At 35.3% G+C, this 23,292-nt stretch overlaps 1 protein-coding gene across 7 annotated transcripts in view; it reads right to left on the bottom strand.

The window, feature by feature from the left end:
* Positions 1–23,292, bottom strand: part of LOC138707985 (uncharacterized) — a 77,149-nt gene extending 53,857 nt beyond the window's left edge. For 3 of the 7 annotated variants that reach the window (XM_069838079.1, XM_069838073.1, XM_069838080.1), the window contains exon 1: positions 23,078–23,291. The gene's annotated coding sequence lies outside the window, so the exon portion shown is untranslated. Of the gene's footprint in view, positions 1–2,881; positions 2,922–23,077 lie in introns of those variants that run through there. The other 4 variants (XM_069838081.1, XM_069838082.1, XM_069838076.1 and 1 more) reach the window with 3 other exon arrangements.

Below are 23,292 nucleotides of genomic sequence, written 5' to 3'. Positions count from 1 at the left end.
AACTATACACGTAACTCAAAGGCCTAAGAAGAATATATTCAGAAAATTGTAGATATGATAGAGAAACTTGACATTAAATCTACACCAGACAGTCTTTCCTGTTACAAAACTCCCTAGATTCAGAGGAGGAAAGACACTAACCCAACTAAAATAAAATTGTCAGCTCTAGAAACAATAAACAATAGATACCCAAAAGACAAATGGTTACATATAGGATAGACCGGGAAAAATCGGGTCAATTTTTAAAAAAGTTGATCTATTTTGGTAAAAAAGAAATTTTATTAAACAGAATATATAACCAATACAAAATACATATTTTGAAATATCTAAGCTGTGCATAACAGATTGCATAATGAGCTCCTAACTCATGATAATAAATGTTAAACATAAGTCTGTTCTTATCCGATTTTCCCCAATGATACGGGGTAAAATGGATCAATACTGGGGTAAATCGAGCTAGAAAGAAATTTTATTTTTTCCACATGCATATTCCACATACGAATTGTTTACGTACAAAAGCATTAACACAGCGTTCGTAATACCATAGCTTACATTTCTGGTTCTGAATCCAGACACCTGCATTATTACTTCTGTCATCATCGTGTGACATTTTGCAGAAGTTGCAGACCGATTCTGTTTCATCTTCGTCTCTTCATCTTCTTCACTTGAATCGCAGATAGTCTAAGGTTAACACTCTGTTTCTTCTTTTTTACATCCCCCTTCTTTTGAACTTTGGCGATTCTCTTTTTAGTTTCGGCCGCCTTGGCTTTCAGAAGGAAAATGTTTTCTGGTAAAGTTAATACCAAGGAAGTAGGTCCGATGGTTTTCCTAGGTCTCTTTGGTGTCATCTTTGCTGTAAATGGTAACAAACTTCTAACTTCTTCATGTCTAGTGGATGCTTCAGGTGTTGCGGTAGGCCTACTGAGTTGAGATGAATTGGGGGATTGCTCAGAAGATTTTGGTTCTGGTAACGCATCGTTTAGCCCTACTGATGAATTGTCTTGGTTGGGTCCAAATTCTGATACGAATTTGTGGTTTGCAATACCTGTTCTGTTAAGTGGGTAAATGCCAGTTACTTCAAACCCTGTTGCTATAGAGTCCCAGGCTTTTTTGAAAATACTGCCGAAATTCAACCTTGAAATTGCTCTATTTGAATTAGAGTGCTGCCATGACGTTCCGTGTGAATTGTAATAGCTCTTCAGTGACTTGAAAATGCAGACATTAAGGGGCTGCAGCGCATGTGTTGTGTGGGGCAGTAAACGCAAGACTTCAATGCCATATTTTTTCGCACAAAACAGCTGTTGCAAACAAAGTGTGAGAATGAAGTCCATTCAAGATTAGAATTACTTTGCCAGGCGTTCTATGCTTATTAAAATGCTTCAACCATTTTCCAAAAGCTTCTTCATTCACCCATCCAGATTCTGTTAACTTATGCATACTCCGTTCTCGCTGGCATGTTGTCGCTAAATTCATCTCTCATCCTCTTCCCTTTAAATGTTACAAGGGACGAGATATATGCACCTGTGGCTGAAACACACGCCATGACGGTCACACTTTCCCCACGTTCCACATTCGTCAATGAAACAACGTCACGAGAGCCTTTCTGAGCAACTACATTAGGTGGCTTGTTGTTCATTGGTAGACCAGTTTCATCTTGATTGTAGATGCGCTCGGGTCTTCCTTCAAGATTACACTCGATTGTCAATTTCTTTAATTGCTTATAAAACTGGTCCACTTTTTCACATGTCATTCCATTAATTCTAGCTCGGAAAAAACTTTCGGATTTCCTAAGTGAAAGTTCGGGATTACGTCTCAAAAATCCCTGAAACCAATCTTCACCTGCCATTTCATTTTGGATGCTGAAATTATGTTGGATTTCACGTGTAGATAGGCCTACATATTGGTATGCGTATTTACGGATAGTTTTTGGAGTAAAACCAAAGCCTCTCTCGGATAAATATATCAACTTTGTCGCTAGTGCTCGTTCAACATCAAGGGATAACACAGGTTTACGCCCTACCGTCAACACTCCTTTACAGATGTAACGGCTTCCTCCATAGCAACTTTTGACCAAGAACCATGTGTGGTTTTCTTAACGTAAATACGAGGCATCTGAAAATAGCAATATAAATTAGTAAGTTTGACGTTTTGTAATATTACACTCTATCACTGACTGCATTTTATAACTGATCTATCTTCCTTTCATGCTATTCGATTAATTTCTTGAATAAAATATAAATAAATAACAAGAAATGAATGAATAATAAATGACAGTAAATTGCCTATAGGCCTATTAAATGTAGGGAGTCGGTCATTACTACGTATTTTAAAACTATCATAGTGTCAACGATTTTCTCGTGTTGGGAGCACTACAATTTGGGACACTATGCTCTACATGGCATTAAAGCCCATTAAATATACAATTAATATATTCTACTAAGGTCCATCAATTATTATACTCGTAAACATTTAGGTTAAAATTATATCTGTGGGATAAACTATTACAATAGCCTACTTGTATCTCACTTCCAATCATATTGTGGGCCACCACTGAGTCGCGACACACCATTTGATTAACATTGTTCTACAACACTCATGGAAAAGTGATACGCTACTATATATACACAGTATGAAGAAATAAACCCATCAGTGAAAAAAAAATAGTGATCCGCTTTACCCCGCTAGAAGAGATCCGAATTACCCAGAATTGCATGTTCAATAAATGCAATCAGTGCATGCTGTTATTACATAAAAGGTGCAAGATTATTCAATAATCCTATTTATTGATGTGTATATTAAGGTAGAAAGTCATTGCACTTTAAATAATGCCATAATAAATGCACTAAATGCTTAAAATTGAATATGTAATACTCGTACTTACATCAGATGATTGTTTAGCAAGCAGTCAGCAACAGCACCAACAAAGAAGACATCCAAACCTCAACTGCAGCTCGTCCTGGGTTCGCAGCATGAAGTAATGTACATAGTGTAAATAATGTAAATTGTAAATATTAGTGTAATTGTTATAGAGGTACATGTTTTGTTCTGCCCCACTTTATGAAGCGTGAGCTGTCAGTCAAGTACTTCGCTTGCTAGATGTTCGTGCGTCGTCCACTTAAAAACTCCAATAATACTTAATGTTGTAGCCTCCTGGGACAAAGTACGGTCCCTACTCATAACAGTGCAGTGAATTTAGAATGCTGCTATTTCAAATTATTTTCAATCTGCAAATGAGCCTGCAAGTTACAGGCAGTACTTTCAACATTAGTGCAGAAACGTACGGTAATTAAAAACGCGTATTAACTGGGAAATTGCGAGTTTGCTAATCCATTTTTGCTGGGTGTCTACTTATTTTGTCATGTTACCTTCATCCTTAAAGGTATTTACAATTACTGCTTGTAGTTTATATTCTGTATGTAGCTTTCTCATAATACAAACTACAGTGCGAATGTGTTGTTACTGCGAAAATTGATTTCCTGATTTCAACCGGAAATCGTACTTTATTATCCCTTGCATCACAAATTGGGTTTTGTTATTATTTCTGTTCGTCTATTTATAATATTTTCTCCTAAATAAAAGATGATTTTGTTACATCCAGTACTTAAAAACTAATAAGTTATTTTGGATGGATACTCTAGATCCTTACAGTATTATGTAGGCCACCTCTTTCATCCATAGAATCTATAGGCCTAATAAAAAAACTGTCAAGAGGTATTTGTTTTAGTTCCTTCAGCCGCATTCATGCTTTGGCCTTAGTGTTATTCTAGGTTGGTTGCAATTTTCATGTAGAAATAGGCCTACTAGGACAAAAGTAGTAGTGTTCTTTCATTTGTTGCAACATTCGTAAAATTCCAGCATTAGGCCTATAGCGATAAGTATGACTACCAGTTTCATATTGATCTTATATTTCATAATATTTAAATATTTATGAAAAAACTTTCGGAAAAAATTAACATTTAAACAAATTTATGACTGTATAATAAAAATGTTTTTGACCCCTCAGGCCGGTTTGCCTTACGCCTCTAGGTTAGTTCTGTAGCAGTTTCACCTACAAGTGTACGCATCATGCACGAGTGCACAAAATCGACCACAGTTCGTAATCTATTGGAGATATTTTCATGCGGTTTTTTCGACTGTGTTGTAGAGAATCTGATTTTTTTACTATGGTATGGTTTTATTATGTTTAACCATTTCGGAAATGGAAATGAAAGAGTGACGTCATGTAAATTTAATTCTAAGAGAGGATTTATATACCACTTCAGCTCTTAGCACTGGGACTTTTAAATACCGGGTTAAGGGATTAAATTGCATGTATTATTTCGTACATGTAATTTATGTCTATATTAAGAAATCTAGTTTGTCGGGATGACCCAACGTTACGAAGTTCTGCAATATGTCCTCCTAAAAATTGGTTATGTGTATGTATTAAACCCCATTTTGGGTATTAGAAACCTTCGACAGAATGGAAAGAATTGGTTTCTCATATAATTTTCATTGCTGAGGAATAGTCAAAGTATTGGTCGTGTGTTCGCAGAAGAGAAGCGAGTTCGCTTGTGTGAAAAAAAAAAAAAAAAAAAAAAGCATATTCGGGTGTTTTTCCGTGACATTTTGAGAAGGAATTCTATATTTCTGAAACCATTTCAACTAGCCCTTCAAACTGCCTGCCAAAAGTTTCAAGAAAATGTCCAAAAATACAATAGATTCTTCAAAAACTTTCCTATAGTAGTGGAAATAAGTGTAATTACATATTAATGAAAATCCACAATTCCTTTTTCGATTCAGTATTATGTTAGGCGATTACTTCAATCTTTGATCGACTTTTCTAAACGACAGAAGACATTTTGTAATGGAGAAATGTGGAGAAATGAAGTACTGGAATGCAGTGGTCTCCGAAGGTTTCTAAAGGAGACCATACAGCTATTATTATTATTATTATTATTATTATTATTATTATTATTATTATTATTATTATTATTATTTAATATTAAACATACATTTAGAGACAGAGTTAGATGAGAGAAAATAAAGAAATAATGACGAAATGTTCAATCTTAGCTTGTTAACGCATCTCGGAAAGAAGGCATTAAGATGACTATGAAGGAAACGTAGTGACATTAACGGAGAGGTTGGGAAACAGGAATAATCTCGGTCACGAAGGCATTTCCTGCCTTCGCGGTAGACTCAATGCTTGGAAAATAATCAAATAAGAAATACAGTCTGCAGGATGTGTTTATTTTATTCTCTTTATTTCCAAGCCTATATAAAGTAGCTTTTTTCCACTGCAAATAAACTCTTTAATCATGTAAGAAACTTAATTTTCATTTAAAAAATATAACCTCTAATTGTTCCTTGTTTCAATATCGTGTAAAACCTTCGCAGATAAATTTAAACTTGATCGTTTTGTTTCATGATACTAAATTCCGAATCTTTTGTTTCATACTAACATGAAGTATAAAAAGGATTTTAAAGGGTTTTAATGAAAATAAAACAATACCGTGTTCAATTGAATCAGAAAATGCAAAAAAAGACGACATGTGACAAAAAAATTATAGATTACAATAAAAATTTTCCAATTCTTGCAAGTTATGTTCTGTACATGCTATATAAAATTAAGTTACCTGTGTCAGTCTACATACCGGTATTTTGATTTTACAAAGTCTGAAATCTGTGTGTTCTTGGACTAGGAAGAAAAAATAAATGTTTATGATTCACATGTCACCTTTAGTAAATTATGATCTTTCTGAGGATCTGTCTCTATTAAATTGCATAAATTGCAATAGAGTACAGTTATGTTTTTTATCTACATGACCTTCTTACTATGTTTTTAGTATTTTCTTCTTCTTCCTCTTCTTCACTCACTGACGCTTATATCAGAATGTTGTTTTCTCCTTTTCATGTTAGAGGTCATTGCAAAAGCTCACTATAAAATTTAAATCCATAAGGATCATACTTTAACACCTTTTTTAAATCACACATTTTTTTTCTTATGAATTGAAATATTTCTATTGTATGCATGTTTAGTTGAAGACTGACGACTTAAGGAGCGTGAATGTATGCTTTTCGAGTCCATCTATGAAAGGTCTTGCTGTCACCTCTTCTTTCACATTTCTTTGTCAAAAGAGATGTATTTAAATTCATTAATTTGAAAAGATATTTCTTCGCTTTTTGAAATATGTCTTCCAGAGGACTCATCTGAAAAACACCTCCTTCTACAGTATATTCCCCACCAAGAGTTACGGGTTACTTCAGAGTTAAAGTATGTTGCAGCAAACCTCCAGAAGTTGATGATTTTCGCATTAGTTCTCCAAACTGTTCAACCATTATTTATAGTCAGCTAGCCAAACAAGTAATTTTATTTGGCCAAACTCCGTACCACAGAGTAAAAACGAATGCCCACGAATGGGTAAATACTGTGTGAAGGTTTTGAATATATGTATACAATATAACATACAAATCAGACAGTCAACACCAGCTGACCATAGAGTACCAGCATTATTCATACTTTGCATATGTGCTGCACATATCCTGCTGTTTCGTTCACATGATGTGCCACTACATGTCAACTTTTTGCATAGTATTTTGTATCTATCTCTGTAGAATTTAAATCCAGTAAAAAGTAAAAATGTCAAAAAAGTCACATATCACCTTTTTGCATCTTCCGAACCAATTAATGTTATTAGGGTATATTACACATGTTCATAAAATATTAAATTCTTGATTTGGACGTGTGTCCTATATATTATCACATGGAATAAAATATGTCTGAAATATTCAAAATAACTAGGTGCAAAGTCATGACTAAGGAACGGATGTTTAGATGACAAAAATACTGAGTCACAGCCAACATTCCCGATGTTTCTGTCTGCCGACCAGCGCTAGATCCCCTCTCTCTAGCCCCGCTATTTTCATCAGCGAACTCACGGCGCTTTGCCGAGTTAAAACTTACTTATATTAATAACATTCGGTACTCACCCTCCACAGAACATCTGCTGGAAATGTTGCTCATCTTTTGTGATATATAATTCACAGAACCTGTTTCATGAAACCTGTGCACTAAATTTAGTATTGTTCTCCTACTTAGAACTGGGCGGCCAGGAGATTTACGTCTGAGTTTTTCCCTTGTTCTGCCATATGATTTCTTTTCCGCATGTACTTTTTCAAAATTGTACACACACTGAATATGTAACAATTTATTGCAAAACACAACATAGCATAATAAAGCGCATTTATTATTAGCTGAATAACTGCAAGTCTTCACTGTCGGCTGTGTCAAGGACAGACGACAGACTGCATATAAAGGGAGACGACGCCGCGTCTATGGCCCAAGTGCTAGCGCTCTGATTTTCCATTCAGGCTGCCGGGTTTGATTCCCGGTTATGCCGTGATGAAATTCGTGGTGGACAAAGAGACGTTGCAGAGGGGTTTTCTCGGGATACTCTCGTTTTCCTCTATCATCCCATCAACGCTCTCCACCTCCCTCTCATTTCATCTGTCATCTGTAATAGTGAAAATAGGCTGGAGTTAAGTCTAGGGTGTATTACGGGTTTCCGATGCTGACACAGGAAGGGCTTGGGATTCCGGGGCCCTGGGGCTTATGAGGCTACTCGTCCGCGAATCGGACCTGGCTCTATCAGGGGCTGAGGTAGGATGGCCCACCTGTCAGCGTCGGTTTCACGAATGTCATCCAGGCCATGTGTCGGACTTGGACAATCATTGCATGTACAGCGCACAATGGACCAAAGTGTGTCTAAGTGTTCCGAGTCCAGTACTCAAAACCAAGCCAAGCAAGGGGAGACGAACTCGTGAGAATAGTGCAAATGACATTCTTAATAGTCATAAAACAGGGATGTCCAATTTTGAAAACGTACATATGCAAAAAGAAATCGTGTAGAAGGAACGGTTTGAAATAAATATCCTGGCCGTCCAGTTCCGTGTAGAAAAACAGTAGTCAGTAGGTTGAATGAAACATGTTCTGTGAGTGATTTAATGTGAATTATGTAACACAAAAGATCCTGCAGCTACTGTGTGGAGGGTGAGTAGGCTACCAAATGTTATTAATACAGTACAATATAGCATAGTAATACGTACAGACCGATTATTTAGTCCTGACAGCTCGGCGACGCGAAAGAGGGGAAGTAATAGGAGTAGTGGGGAGAGCTCCGGAGTAGAGTTAGGGGCGAGCTGTCGGTAAAGGAATGCAGTACAGCTTAACTGTACTAGAAACATACAGCTCTACCGCACGCATGACATCCGATCGCTCAGCGAGTGACTGACCCAAACACCCTTTGGCGTAACTAAATGGACTCGCCTGACCAAGGCGCACATTCCCGGCGACTGCCAGGACTAAATAATCGTACTGTAAGTTTCAATAGGGATATCCTGAACTATCACCAACAGATAGCGCGCATGTACTTTGAGGGATGCGCTTTGCGTGTGCATTTGTTTTCCGGTATTTAAACATTGAGGATTTACGTAGTATATTAGTAATTACGTTAAATACTCTTAAAAACAACTCAAAATGCCAAATTTTTGTTGTGTTCCTATATGTAAAAACCAGGGAAAGCCTTTTATCTTCATTCGGGTCCCGAAATATTCTGAATATATGTTTTAAACCTTTAAAATGTAACTAATTAAATTGTGCCTCGAAAGTGGCTATTAAACAAAAAGTAACTACTTCAAGTAAGGAATTGCTGGCTACAGTTTCATTTTGGAAGAGAGAAAAGAAAAATTAATAGAAGCATATGCAACCTCGACAGCAAGATTATAGATTATATTCAGTACTTCTAGGACTCTCCGACGTTTACGCCTGCAGTAAACTCTCGATTAACTGGGATGTTTATTGTCCAGGACGATCCATAGTGAAATCCATTTCGTACATAATCTTTTTAATATGCTGTACACTAATTATTAAAACCATATTTTTACTTCAAATTTTCAAAATCATCCTACATAGTATTCAAAACTGTATGTCCTTAACCTACAAAACACAGGAATAATCGTGATACTGCGATCATATTATATCATCTTATCTAACATTGCATTTGATCTTTCTGCAACTATAGAAAAAATACGAGGAATTCAATCTCAATAGTTTCTTCCCTATAAAAAAACGCATTAGTGGCTGCATATCTAATTTTTAGCGTACGGTACTTACAATACTAATGATCAAAGAGGCAATATTCATCTTCAACAATGTTCCTATTTTATTTATTTTTATTCGTGCACCTCATTCTCAAAGTTCTCGTTTAGGTTAATGAATCTTTAGTTTACTTGTATCTATGTATACATTCTGCATATTGCAGATTTCCCCATCCATCTGTTAAGGGGAATCGCTCAGTATTATACAAGTTTACGCTATTATTTATTGTAAAATAAATTAAATTAAATTATGAGGTAAGAAAATACCGAATTATATTAAATTATACTAAGCTATACAAAATAATTATAAATATAATTTTGAGACGCACAAAAAACCAACAAGCGGGAGAACGCAATCAACTATAGCATATGACATAATATAGCCGTACATGTTGGGCCGCATGGAACGCTCCTGCCATCTAACGGTAAAACTTGGCATAAGATATCCCTATTCGGCAAAGCGCCGTGACTTCGCGGATGCAAGCAGCGGCGTTAGTGGGGGAAGAGGGACTGGCGCTCGTCGGCCACAGAAACCCCGGCATGAGACTAATATCTCGGCACCAGGTCCTACAGTGAATGGAGGGGGAGGGGAACCGGGAACTTTGCTGGGACTCATTGTATAAAAAATTAATTTTTATGTACTTGAATTTTAAAAAATATGTAGTAAAAGTGAACAATAGAGATTATTATTTGCATCACGAATCAACGCTTATGTGTTTCCATTACAATGCTAGCCGTTTGATCCGAAATTCGGGTTGCAAACGTGACCGAGCGCTATGGATTTAAAGGGCGATAAAAAATGAGCATGACTTCCTTCAGGTGGGAAGCAAAGCTTGGAAGTCCATATCATATATTTACGACACGTAAAAGAACGCTATTCCTAATAGAGGGTTCCAGACAAAATTCGTCGACCATATCTCGTCATACCATGCCGTATGTGCTTCTTTATTGCTGCTCACATCCCTAACAGCGCTTCAGAGCTAGGACGCGTACAATATGTGCTGGATGGAATAGAGCGGTTAGGTGAGCATGATGCAGTGTGGAAATGATGATGTATATAAATGTCAAAATATTATACATACTTTCTCATTTATTTATTTATTTATTTATTTATTTATTTATTTATTTATTTATTTATTTATTCATTCATTCATTCATTCATTCATTTATTTATTTATTTATTTATTTATTTATTTATTTATTTATTTATTTATTTATTTATTTATTTATTGGACTATTAGTCAAAAGATATGTCAGCTAAGTGAAATCACATAATACAATTTTTATTTTATTAAAAAAAACTTTTTTATAGTGGCGGACGATGGGTTTGAAAGTTGAGGAAGTCAAGATGTGACTAATGACAAGTCGTATTTTATGTATTAAAATATAAAGGGCCTGTCACGTACCTCATTACTATTTCATACATGTACAGCTTCACAGAGCCCTTTAGAAATTCGAATAATTTCTTGTAGGTGTCGGACTTTTTATACGGTAGGAGAGAAAATATTAAAGGAACTTAAATGTTATTATTTATAACATGTATGCTGAAAATCTGGCAGAACAACTTTGGGCAGCACTTGAAAGTGCCGTCAATGCACACTCTTTCTGTATTACATAAAACGGTCAAATTACTTTCACAAGTGAAAATCACAATATTATTTTCTTTGTCATTCAAATACAAGAAATTCTCCCTCTTAATCGTTGCAACTTCGTAAGTGTCTAAAGCTAAGCTAACTCCTCCAGTGTTTTGGGTAACTTTGGCACGTACTTATTTCATTTTACAGGCATGCAAGTTTTTCCAGATTCTATCCACATCGTGAATTGTTTCTTTGGACTACATCTCTAGTGACTCAGTACGAATAATTTTAGACGGACGTTCGTGTTTTCTTTCCTCCATTTTCCTTTCTAAATTATTGCAGATCTCTTGCCGTTTTAAAATATTTTCCTTGTCTTTTACGTGGTTGTGATCTAAAACACTACCAAGAATAACATTAGTGTTACATAACTTATATGAGACTTACAAGATCTTCTAATTGATAGAAACATTTTACACGTTCCGATGTTTCTGTGTAAGGAAGTCTACTCGAACGCAATTTTATTGTTTTTCTTGGAAGTCAATGCAAAAAAAAATTGGGAGCCAATCCGAACACCACATTTTCTTCTCGGAGTCAATTCGGATGCAGTCTAGGTTTAAACACACCGCTAACCAGCTATCTTATTGGTTGTCATGGTTACCGGGGAGGAGAGTCATATAGTTGCCTACTGTCCCGCTATCTCACAGACACTGCAGGCTACTGGTTGTCGATTGTACAAGTTACAGCATTATCTTTTTTTTTTTTTCAGTACCGAGCGGGCATCACCAACTGGATGTGGTCGACTTGAAGTAACTTAAACCTTAGTCGCATTGAATAATAAAATTAATGTTTGTCATTTGCTATAACTATGATCTTACTTCAGCTGGAATTAATTCCGTCGTATCGTAGCCTGGTAAAATATTAGGGGGGGGGCGGCCTTCCTTGCCTCCCCTGAAAATCCGCCGCTGATTTTTATCATCCCAAAATTAAGACATTTGACTTCATTTCAAAATTGCATTGTTTAATAAATAAATAAATAATTGTTCACAATTTTACAATATTGTTATATATACCTCGTGCATCAGAATGATGTTACACAGACCGGGAGCGGGTTTAGCAGTCCAAAGCGATATTTTTCTTGGTACAGTCAGCTCTGGTTATAGTGAACTCGGTTATAGTGAACATTAGGCTATAGTGAACCTAAATCGTTGATCCCGACCCGCATGCAATAAAAAGTACTTTAATATTTCCGTTTATAGTGAACTCTCACTTCGGTTATAGTGAACCTAAAACTAGAACGTCCCCAAGACAATGTAATTTTAAAATGGCCAAAAACTTCCAAGAATATGTTCAGAACAAAATCTCAAACCTTCTTCTCCTTAAGTGCATTGAAAGACAAAGAATTTGTTCAGCTTCCTGGACTGCTTGAAACATGTTAAAGAGAATAGTGTATGCAGTGAGGGATAAAGAAAGGATTAGGCTAGTTCTGACTCCTTTAAAAGAGGTTATAAGAAGCATAGGAAGAGAAAGTGTTTTTTTTTTTTTTGTAAAAGAGAGTAGAATGATGACCAAAGGGTAAATATAAGAAGGATTACAGTATAATGGTCCTCAACTCTTTCTCCCGCATCTTTGTAAAAGTGTACCCAGGAAAATTCCAAGGCTGAGTACACAGTAGCATACCTCTAGTGAGAAGAGGTGCGAAATCGATCAGTGCCTACTACCTACATGGCCAGATTAGATTTAAGTTTCGAACTGTGAACATTAGGATGTCGAAGCGTGAAGTGTTTAAGTTGGAAGATAAAGAGAATATTAGTACTGATATTGAACGGATCTGTCCTAAACGGGCATTAATACTGTATGTATAGCAACGTTAGTAGTATAAAAGCAGACACCTCGGTTTTAGTGAACCTCGGACATAGTGAACGAAATATGCAGGTCCTCAGAGGTTCACTATAACCGGAGTTGACAGTATATACTTATGGCCGGAAACGCGTCATATGAGCGATAGAGACCAGCAATTTTTTTGTTTAGTATTGTTATTCCTATGATACTACGATATTCACAAATGCACTTTTGTTGCAGAGAATGGGCTTATTTTTAATTGTCGAATATTTAATGTGAGTGGTGTAGGCTGCAACATCCAATCCAATTAAATTTCATAATGTTATTATCAATGTCAATAAAAACTTTTACCTTACAAATAAATACGTATTCAGCAGCATTGTGCACCAAGCTCAAGACGAATACTTACCCCTGACAACTCTACCTGCTGATGTACGTACGTAAAGTTGGCCATTCAGTGTCAAGGAAATCTGTTTGTTTACTTGAACCAAGCCCAGATATTCGATGTGTCATTAGTATTCAAGTAATCTACTATCTGTAACCAACCAGAGGCTCACATGACACATTTCCGACCATAAGTAAGTTATATTAGGCACATATGTATCATCGCTTTGGACCACTGAACCCCCTCCCGGATGATGTAACATCATTTCTCTTAAAGGTAGCTATATATTTTATTAAGTTCTCATATTGTTGTTATACTTATGAAATTCGGCACTAAAAAGTTGCATAGATGTTAATATATACTTACATTAGACTTTGATTCGATTCACTCACGCGTAAAAAATTGTTTTATGACAAGGTATGCTAATTCTGGCAACGAAGCGCTCTACATTAAGATCAATGACTATACCTTGATTGAGCCTAGAAACTATTTGGACTTAGAAAATTAGCAAGGAAAAGTAGAAATACTTCCGCATATAATAATTAATTTATCCGAAGCGTAATGGTTTGAGAAACCTATTTTTTTCTAGCATCACAGCCCTTTCTCTTTAATGATATTATTCAAGATGGCGATCATTATAGCAGACCAGTCTTCGCGAAATCACTGCCAATTCTGTGTACCACCGTTACCATTAAAGTTCTCTAGCAGACACGATCATTTTCAAGAATTTAATAAGTTATTTGTTATTAATGTATCGTAATTTTACGACATTCTTTGAGCCAACGCGTCTCTTACAATAACTCACACGCGTTGAAAGTACAGCGAGATACGCCTCTAGGGATTCCAATATCCGCATGCGGATGTGGTGCTTACGCTCCAGCCAGATACCTACCGCGCCTGAGCTCCAGGAAATACAATAAACATGAGCGTGCACTCCAGTCATGCGGCGCAGAAACGAGATGACTGTAACGTCTGATTGACACAAGTCCACTGCGAGGTTCGTTAAAATTCAAGATGGATTTCTTACATTATCCATAATGTTACAACTTTCCTTTGTTTTCTCACAAAATCTCCAAGCAGATATTATCCGGTAAGATGAAGTTATTATTGAATAACATAAGTGTATAAAGAAGGGTAGTATTATTTAGAAGTTCTTATTGCCTATTCAGTATTTTATTTAACGATGGTTGCAAGTATCCTTAGATCATTTATTTATACCTCTGATGAGTTGATAGTAGGAGTATGTATGTATACCATATGTATGTATTATGTATGTATTTACAGTGCAAGTGAGCAAACATCCGGTCGCAGAGGTAACTTAATAATTACACACCATAATTGCAATACACAATAATATAATTATAATTAAAATAATTAAAATTAAATTAATTAAAAATAATTATTAAAATAGCCTAATTAATAAGTGAACCTAATTTTCCCTACTTAAATTTCACATTCGTACTGATACTTTTTCACTGTACTCTCATGGGACATTTCACTGACACTTTAGAACACAACCACATCATACTGATCGAAACTATTCACTGCCACTGAATACCATAACTTCACTGTCTCATCACTAGGGCCCGGATGCATTTGCATGTTTTTTCTTAGGGGTTAAAAATGTGTGCTTATACATTATGTGCACGAATTATGGAATTTTCAGTTATTTGAACATGATTTTATAGTGCATATATCTGCATATTTCCTTGATTTTGATAAATGCATCATATTTCAATATTTTAGTGCCTATATGGCATATTTTAATGAGTTGTATGGGCTTTCCTAACTTAATTCATGTAACTTGTGTGGCGCATGCTCTTCAAAGCATTGCTGAGACAATACGTAATTCTTTCCGATTGGTAGATAGATTTGTGGCCTCTACAAAGAGAATTTTTGTTAAATCTCCTTCAAGAGTCAAGTTGTTTAGATCAACAGCACCTAATATCCCACTTCCTCTTGCGCCAGTGTTAACTCGATGGAGAACATGGCTGGATGCAGTTTGTATTATGCTCAGCACATACTGTACAAATAGTCAAAGAGGTTGTTAATTCATTGGACTCGAATGATGCTACATCAATAGAAACTACAAAATATTCTGTCAGGCACTGGGTTACAAGAGAATCTTGTTTTCATATCTGCCCATTTTTCTTTCTTACCAACAGCCATAACGTCACTGGAAGCTGTAGGATCTCCCTTAAATGAATCACCGTTTTCGAAAAAAAAACAATATGCAATCTAAGTTCTGTTCCTGGTAGTATGCTATAAGACAAAAAGTGAAAGAGAAAGTAAATTATGTAATTTCAAAAAATCCTGGTTATAAACAGATCTGCGATATTCGAGATATCCTCGAAGAAAAACCGTCTGTCACACCAAGAGACTTGTCTCTCTCTGTGGAGCAGTAACATCATTTAAATATGCCCCAATAACATCTTGTGACGTGGAGAGAAGTTTTTCACGTTACAAAAGTGTTTTGCGAGACAACATACGAAGTTTTTCAGTTGAAAATTTGTGCAAAGTGATGGTTGTGAACTGCAATTATTCAGTCAACATTGGCAGCGGGACCACTTCTGCTTCAACCTTTAAGGAATAATGTTAAGTTTATTATTATTATTATTACTAACTAGTCATGTCTACTGCCAAGGGACATTAATTCTTTTAATTTAATAGTGCATATTTATTGGCATATTTTCAAGTTTTTAAGAGCATTATTTGCATGCATATTTCATAGTTTTTTAGGGCATGAACTTCCGGACCCTACTCATCACGGTTCACTGACACAACACTTCAGATAAGACAAACAATTACACCCATATTATTCCGTATAATCATAACTAATAAACTATATAAACCTAAAAATTGTTAGTTTAAGATCCTCTTACAAGCTACGAGTATTTTAAATTAATTTACAATTCAAACCAAAGGAATAACTCGCCAGGCTAAGTAAATACATGGTACCGGTAACGTTATCTTTTATAACTAAATTATAATATGATGAATAAGAAACAATTGCCTCCCGCTGTGAAGTAACGGTTAATATGTCTGACCGTGGAACGAGCGGGTCCGGATTCAAATCCTATTTGGGTCAAGTTATCTGGTTGAGTGTTTTCTGGGGTTTTCCTTCAACCCATTAAGAGCAAATGCTGGATAACTTTCGGCGCTGTACCCAGGAATCATCTCGTTGGCATTATAACTTTCATCTTATTCAGACGCTAGATAACCATAGCAATTGATAAAGTGTCATAAAATAAATCAATAAAAAATATACAATTAGGAAGGAAACAATCGAGATCTACTTGAACAGACTTTTTTAAACTGAGGTAAACTTTAATAAATCCAAGCTAAATATGCCTAATTTTATTGGACTGCGTAACACTGGCACATTGAGTTCAGTTATCGTAAAGTACACATGTGAAGAAATGAATCCGAAAATAAATAAGTTTATATTTAAGCCTACATAAAACAAATCATTGTTCATGTAAGACACCAGTCGTGTGATACTGAACCTCATGTATAATAAATTTGTATTTCAGATTGTTGGTTAAAAGATTCACATTGACTAAGTTTATTTTATTCAATGTCACAGATCCGTTGAAGTAGATTACATAAAAATAAAGGCAGTGAATGTTAATACTAGTTACAGTAAGGCAGAATCACTATTAATATTTTAATCTTACTTATATTGTAATGGAAACCATCCACTCTATCTCCACAATAACAAATCGCAACAAAGCATCATATTATTAGGCCTATTATTATTATCATTATTATTATTATCATCATCATCATCATCATCATCATCTTTCTTTCAGTGTCAAGTAGATTGAGACCAGTTTTATTGTGTAAATTTTATTAAAACAATTATTCGATACACTGAACACAATAATGAAGGAGTAAGTACTCATAAAAACTGATTGTCAAGAATGATACAGACTACATACCTACAGATAAATTACACTACAGTATTTTAAGCTAGAAATTTCTTCAATGTTTGATATACAAATTAAATTTCTTCAAAATAACACTTTTGAACTTACACTTTAAACTGCACACATAGTTATAATAATAACAATTCGACATTATTATTATTATTATTATTATTATTATTATTATTATTATTATTATTATTATTATTATTATTAAGTTCACTCAAATTCATCGAGATTCAAAGACATAGAACCGAGAACTTATCATTTTTGAAACTACATGCGAAGTATAAATCGTTAGTAACAATATTATAATTATCCAATGACGAATAAGAGCACGTATTATGAAAATACATGGAACACACAAAGTGATGCAACATTAACATTTTTTCTCAACCTCAACCGAGTAGGATTACGCTCCGCCAATATTTATTCTCTGAAAACAAATTCTGTTTCATTTCATAGAATGTTGAAACATTCTCAGCGTCTTTCTCTGACAGTTATTACTCTTGTCTCAATAGTGGTTGAATATGCGCTCTTGATGGGTGGGCGGGTGGATGGATGGATGCATGATCCAAAAACAGAAATACACTGCGAGTCTGATTGCAATGACTTTTCCTGATCCCCTTACGTTTTGGTCTAAACTGCAATTCGATTGAGTGTGCCTCCGCTGACTTAGAGGTTGGCCTGCATATTATAGCTCTATTATGCAAGGTCACCCTTTGGGATCAATGAAATTTCGCGTCGCTTGATATGTGGTCAACATGACAAGTTCGCACCCTAAACGCATGAGGAACATCAGGTAAGGTAATTATTTTTAATTAAATAGCCTACTTGGGAGTAGAGCTGCAAAATGATGGGAAAATAGGCAAGGACGTCAGAAAACAAGCTAATAAAGCAGCCATAATCTCTGGATATTTAAATTATATAGTATGGAAAAATAAGTACGAATATCTAAGAACTAAGTCAAAACCAGAATTTATAAAACTGTAGTCAAGTGCATCCTTATTCATGCTGCTGCAACAACAGTAGATATAACGAAAACAAAGTAACTTATGGAAACCTCAGAGATGAGTACAGTAAGAAAAATAACAGGAAAATCAAGGCTAGAAAAATCTAATGTGTTGAGTGTGATTCCATCCTAGCCAGGTCGACCAGGCGTCCGGCTTTTGGAGGAAATATCCTCCTTTTTAAGCTTTGTCCTCCAGGCATTTAAAAATATAAAAAAAAAGTCCGGCACTTTTAAAATATGCTTATGACTTTTGAAAATGTAACTCTTCATAACATGTGTTATTTCTTGTCCTTTACGTAAAAGTATTTTTTTATCTGTTTGGGTTGAAGTAGCAACTCCAAAACAAAATAATAACTTTTTTATTTTGGTTGGTAATTTTGTCCCTGAATTAAATTTATCACATGCAACGCTCATAGGCCTAACCAGGACAATATTTAGTATTATTGTGCTCGTTCACGCCGATGCACTCCGCAACGTACCATTGCTCCTTAGCGACAGCGGACTGATGCAACCTACAACCTATTTTCTTTTTGGAAAAAATTAATGAAGTTCGAATATAATCGTATATGCATTACATTTAGGATATTACTAATGTCTTGAGCAGCCACGTTCTACGCTATTACAAGGATACTACAATCCCTTGTCTCTCTTTCAATAATTTAAAAGACCTGTCCTCTTCTAAAATTATTAATGTATCTGACATCAAATTTATATACAGTAATTAAATTTAGTTATATAATTTTAGCTGGCTATATTTTAATTCCAGCATTGCTGTCCCCTTCTAAAGTTCCTATAATAAAATCAAATTTACGTAATTATATTTAGGTACATTTTTAGTCTTTCATATCTTGATTGCAACATTGCTGCCCTCTTCTGATTTGTCTATAAAATGCCTAAAAGGAGTATTTTGGAACCTATGTTAGTATTTTGAAATGTACTTTAGATGTCTAAACGTGCTTTGTTTAGTGTTAAAATATCCAATGTCTACTCATAAATATATGGATGAAATTATTGAAGAACTTTGGTGCTATGGTCATGGTCAGATGGGCTGACAGATCTACGAAAACCGCTTATTCGTGTTTAGTGATTATTATTATTATTATTATTATTATTATTATTATTATTATTATTATTATTATTATTATTATTATTATTATTTATTACTAGCAATATTATATTTTATAGTTGCAATATTAACGTATGTGACTACTAATAACTAGGGCCCGGATTTTTATGTGCTAAAAAACTTAAAAATATTTATATTTTTGTGTGCTAACAATTTGAAAAATATGTGTTAAAACTAAAAAAAATATTTTCTGAAAATGAAAACAAAAATATCAGAATATTCGTAACTTACTAGAAAAATTATATTGAAACTCACCAATTGCAGCTAAACATCAGATGTAAAATGCTGACTGGAGTTGCAGTCATCTCCAAATTGTGGATCATAAATCCTTGTCTATTATCTGAGAACAGTGCCTTATATTGAGAAAAGGAACGTTCTAGCCTACAACACACGACGTTAATCTTGCATATTTGAAGAGGTATATATTACTAACACATATACGATCAAGTTCACTTACGTTTTGGCCTTCCAAAACTTGAGCGATTTTGCAGAAGGTTTGGTAACCACTATTTTTCTCATTAAATTTTTTTCTTAGAACTTCTATTTTCGAACCCTAAATAGTGTTAAGTTGCCTTTCAACATACTGCATTTCTTTAACTGAATTACTCATTAAATCTAGAGAAGTTTCTAATTTCTTTATTGAGTGAATCAAGAAACCGAAATTAGCAGATATGCAGACCAAGTCACATTTTAAAGTATTATCATCACATATTAAATTCTGAATAATCTCAATTGCAGAGGCATCGTCTTTGTCCAGTTCACTTACTACAGATGTAAATGCTTCAGAATGATCTGCATAATACAACACGGCCCAGCGTGACTAAAGGTGTAGGAGGCAATGGAAGATCAGGATTTATTTTTTTGAAAAGATCAATCCGTGATGGTGAATTAACAAAGACTTTTTTTCTGTTGGACACTAACTTGTCCATTAGGATAAATGGACCGGAATGTTTCACACAATTTATGCAGGGCGTGAACGACACACGTTACATGAATCATGTCGGTAAGCAGAAAAAATACATTGCCATATTTCACACAATTCGGCCACAAGATCTCCAAAGATTGATTAAATAGCATAGCTATTGTTACTTGATTTGCAGCTGGCATTTCTTTACAGACTAGTAAGAAAAATTTCTTGGAAATGATTTCATCATTTTTAAGTACACCTACTATTGCATTTCCTACTTTTCGACCACTGGCCTCGGTAGTTTCGTCAATACTCAACCAGATTTTTTGATTTTCACATATAGACCTAATGTTTCGTAATGTTTCATCGTAGCACTTTGGAAGATTTTTCCTTAGCGTCGACTCATCAGAAGGACTTATGTTCGAATATTTAGTTAGAAACTTTCTGCGCTTAGGATTGTTCACGATAAAAAGAGGAGTGTCAGCTGAAAGAAAGGCTTTACATAAATCTGAATAATAATCTGAGTGTATTGGGATGTTGGAAGATGAGGATGGCGTTGATTCTCCTATAAGAAGTTGTCTCGACGAAACACGCGATGCAGCTGCGATGTGCTTACTATCTGACATATGTTGTATTGCCTGGGATCGTTGGTATGCAGTTACTGATTTCGCACAAGGCTGGTAGGCCTAAGATAATATTTTTTCCATCGGTGGTAAAAGTGTTATTAAACTCTAGTACGTAGGCCTACTGTTGCAGATGCTCGCGTACACACGATTTAACTTTAGGCACTTTTAATTCACACAGCTACACTTCACAAAATAAAGCAACTGCTCTATTGATTTGATTCTAACTAACAAACAAGCAAGAATATCCGACTCACTGCATTGAGTTACTATTTGTAGAAGCAGAAAAAGCGTTCACACTAACATAGAGGTCACTGTATGACGTAATCTCGAGACTGGATTCTGTTCTTCCCCGATTAAGCACGTGCAAGTGAATTATTCTCACCTGAAGCGGAAATGAAGCATTTGTATTGAATTCTTTCGATACAAATTTTTGTTGTAAAATGTTAAAAGAGAATGAGGAAAAGTATTAAAATATGTATTTATGGAGACAATATCGGAAATATTTATTCACTTTTTTTTTAAGCATAAAATTTGGAATTTGCGTTTGTCGGACCTCTATATGGATATTAAACTTTGTTTTAGGAATGCACGCATTAGGAAAAAAAAACATTTTTTCATATACAAATTCGGGCCCTACTACAATAGTAACGTCATAGTAATTTAAATTTTGAAACGCTACAGTATCGCCTTGTGAAAAGTAGCCTATCACATGCTGCTTGCTGATGTTTGTCGTCAATACAGTGGAGAAACGTCAGAAACAAGGCTGGATGCTGCTCACGAATTACATACCGTGAGAGGTTTAACATTATGCTTCTGTATCTCTCTGTCTCCCTTTTTCTTCCTAGCAGCCCATTGTCACAAGTAGGTAGTCGGAAGCTAACATCTTACATAGTCCCGCGCATTCAAATTTATCCCGAGTTAAACATTACACAGCATAAACGCAAAAAAAAAAAAAAAAAGAAATAACTTATAAGAAAAAAACTACTTAATTCATTCATTTACACATAAAAATTCTTTCCTTTACAAATGAAAAGGGAAGCAATGCTGCCACTACATCCAGGGACGCTACGTCCCTGGACTAATAATAGTAGCCCTACTTCATAATAGCAGACCAAAATTTGTTACCAATTATAAATATACTGTATATATGTAATGTACATATATTTTAATAATGTTCATCAGTGATATATTTATAGTTATAATTATTTAAATTTTTAATTCATTGTCATGAACAATGTTCAGATAAGTAATAGTCTAATAATAATAATAATAATAATAATAATAATAATAATAATAATAATAATAATACTAATATGCAACATTTTACAGATGTTATTGCAAAGAAGCTACACAGAAGACTGGAAAACATTTTCTTTCTGCAAACACCTGCTCAACTGCGAAGGAAATCCAATTAATCTTTTATTATTCCGAGGAAATAAAATTATGACTATCCCACGCAACCTTCCAATGAATGAGAGAGGCAAGACGTCACTGAGTTACCTAACAGAAGGCAGATCCTGTGGCAGATTATGCGGCTGTGAAGAATATTATCATAATAGCCTTTCAAGTTTCTCACTAATTTCGCACTTCACCATTGTTCTCCAACCAACAAATTATCACCACATTGACGAGAAATAGCCTTTGTAGTTGAAATAAGTCGGAAACGCACTAATGGTAAAGTAGACGCAGTATGAAACTGATCTTTGAAGTTCTTGATCTGAAATGGAAGCATACGAGCCCTCCATGCACTCCTAAATATTCTTGTGCTAGGTATCTGGAGGAAAATAGGGCTATGTAGCTGATTGCTGACGCATCAGGACAACAGAGGTCAGAGGGCTGTGTTGTACACTGCACTATCCCACAAAGTCCAGTGGAATAGATTAATGTCGAAAAGCAGGTAAATAAGTTGATGGCTGACGAGCTACAATTATTTAAAACTACAAAAGAATAAATTGAAGACAACCGTGAAGTTCATAACAGATCTTGTGCTAATATGACGATTTTATGCTCTCTGTAATTACTTCCCATCATGAGAGTTGAACGAATTTGCAGTTAAATGTCTAGTCCGTCATTTGAAGGATACTGATGAGGACGACGATGATAGTAAATAATTCAGAATAAAATTGAAAGTATTGGGAGAAAGCGTGTCTCAACACTCTAGTTCCATATAAAAAATGTCATTTCTCCGATTTTGGTTCTAAGTTCTCTGAATTTTAAATGTACATAATATGCTAAGCTTTTCAAGTACCAACGTAAATACACTTCACTATAATTACATTCCAGCTTTCTAGGTTGGATATGTGTTCAAATGTAAGGTTAGGTAAAGATTTCCTTCGGTTCAGTCGACCTCTGACTGTGATTTGAACCGATAAATTATCAACTAACGATATCAAAATTGAGTAGATAGTTTTAATCAATGAGGAAAACGACATTGTGCTAACTTTCCCTAGGATGCGTAAGGTAAGACGCCGAGTTTACATCATATAGGCTAAGACCAAGATACATGGGTGTTTCCTTGGACTTAAGGCTCACGTTTCTTACCTGTGAGAGCTTCTTCGCTTTCCCGCCAGAAGAAAGTCGCTTAGAGAGGGCGACGGAGAATACCGGTACTCGTCGTCCAAGAAGCCATCGGCGCAGCGGATGAGGGTGAGGGGACCGCAGCATCCGCGCCGCGCGTTCATCACACGGGTAAGTAGGCGACTGAGGGCCCTCGCCCTGCGCGGGGCGATGCCGCTCGTATCGATCGGCCCAGGCGG

The sequence above is a fragment of the Periplaneta americana genome, chromosome 10 (genome assembly GCF_040183065.1).
Source record: "Periplaneta americana isolate PAMFEO1 chromosome 10, P.americana_PAMFEO1_priV1, whole genome shotgun sequence".
Taxonomy (NCBI): Eukaryota; Metazoa; Arthropoda; class Insecta; order Blattodea; family Blattidae; genus Periplaneta; species Periplaneta americana.
This window is presented reverse-complemented; position numbering and strand designations above follow the sequence as displayed.